The sequence below is a fragment of the Solanum dulcamara genome, chromosome 12 (genome assembly GCF_947179165.1).
Source record: "Solanum dulcamara chromosome 12, daSolDulc1.2, whole genome shotgun sequence".
NCBI classification, from domain to species: Eukaryota; Viridiplantae; Streptophyta; class Magnoliopsida; order Solanales; family Solanaceae; genus Solanum; species Solanum dulcamara.
In genome coordinates, this window is record NC_077248.1 from 62,143,338 (window position 1) to 62,145,295 (window position 1,958).

The 1,958-nt window shown below is 29.3% G+C and overlaps 1 non-coding gene across 1 annotated transcript; it reads right to left on the minus strand.

Annotated features, from left to right (window-relative positions):
- Positions 1-1,624: 1,624 nt before the first annotated feature.
- On the minus strand, positions 1,625-1,697 carry TRNAV-UAC (transfer RNA valine (anticodon UAC)). Its single transcript has one exon. It is a non-coding gene; the product is annotated as a tRNA-Val (tRNA).
- Between the last annotated feature and the right edge of the window lie 261 nt (positions 1,698-1,958).

Here is a 1,958-nt window from a genome sequence, read left to right on the forward strand (position 1 = left end):
CTGAAATTGGAAAAAAACTATCGTGGACAAAGCTATAGATTAGGCGTGAATTTAGGATATTTGATATAAGTTAAATGTGATGTATCTGTGAGAGAGTGAGAGAGTTAAAAAAAGAGGAATTTTTGATATTTTTACAAATGGTAGAGAATATTAGTAAATATAGTAATATAACATGTGTAAATGGGTAATTTATTAATGATAAGTCCGCATTTAATAAATAATTCTAACCTAACTTGAATGTGTATATTGCTCAAAATTTGTCTTGTTCGAGGTTGATTTTTGATTTATTTAACCTTGATTGTGTATTATATTATAAAATCGAGTTCAATTACATTATTTGACCATATTAAATAATATTTTGACTAACTTCGAGCCGTTTGAATACATTCGAGCGTGAAAAAGCGATGTTGAAAGATAGAAACTTACTTGAATCGAGGTAAATTAATATTATGGCCTGAATGGAATGTTTTTTTCAATCTAGTAAAGTTTTATGTGTATTAAAACGAGTGAAAAAGATATATATTGAACGACGAGCATATATAAATGTATCAAATTGCTAAATGAGCATACTTGATCGTTAATTATTGAGCATTACTTGTCATATTTGTGCTGTGATTATTTGTACATATCATATATGTCTTTTTGATGATTTAGGCTTATTAACATGTTACAAAATGCATCACGAAACTATGTACATGTTGATTCTCATGAATTGAGTTTTATTTATTGTGAATCATGTAATTACATATTGAACTTTTGATATATATGTACCAGAGCTAATAATCTACTAAGAGCCCGTTTGGATTGGCTTTAAGTTGGTCAAAACCAACTTAAAGCCCCTTTTTAGCTTTTGAACATGTTTGTCTAATGCTGACTTTAAGCCATAAAGTTCTTAAAGTCGTCAGAAATGAAAAGTTAGGATTCCTAACTTTTTTTTTCAAAGTGCTTAAAGTCATTTTTTTTGACCATGGAAATTATTTTTATATCCTTTATATTTTAACTAAATTCTCAAACTACCTTTTTTTATTCTTTTAACCCTAAAATTCACATCATAAGCACTTTTATCCAAACACTCAACTGCTTATTTATAAAAATAACTTTCAGCACTTTAAAGTTCTAAAAGCACTTTATACATAAAACTTACTTTTTTAAGCCCATCCAAACGGGCTCTAAGAAAAAAGGTAAAAAGACAGAACATACTCGCTCCGCCTTGGCTTTGATTTTGAAGTGGTTGTCGAAAAAATGAGTTCATATTATCTAAAATATTTTGTTTATATTTTATTAATAATTATTTCAATTTGTTTGATAGTCCATAAAGCGTGATCCTAATTATAAGTGTGATAATTTGAATATTAAGACGTATACTTTAGGTGTTTGGTGGATTATTGAATCCCTAACAATTCATACAATAATTGATTATGAGGAAAAAACACTCATACAAATTAATCAAATGTTAGAAATCAGATTTGAACTAATTATCAATTAGGAACGACTTATAATATCTTGATAAATCACATTCATACATTCATGTGACGGTATTGATACCCTTGAAAGATCTTCTCTTTGCTCGCATTCCCGTTTGATACAAGCCAACCTAAATAAAAAAAGTAAAAAAAACAGGTTATGTTACTGCCCAGGATCGAACTGGGGACCTTTAGTGTGTAAGACTAACGTGATAACCACTACACCACAGCAACTTACATTCACTGAAACAAACTAATTATATAAAGTCAACAAGTATAAATATGAAATTCTTTACGAATAAGAATATTTTAAAATGTTTTATTGGAAAATAAGTTACTTTCTTACTTATTTTTTAGTATTTGGTAAGTAAGCAAAAAAATATGTTACAAGAGCATTTATATGTAATCTAGCAAAACGCTATAAAGATACTGGGAGGAGGTGGGGCCTCGGGGGTGGCGGAGGTGTGATGGTCACGGGAAGGAGTTGGGAGCATT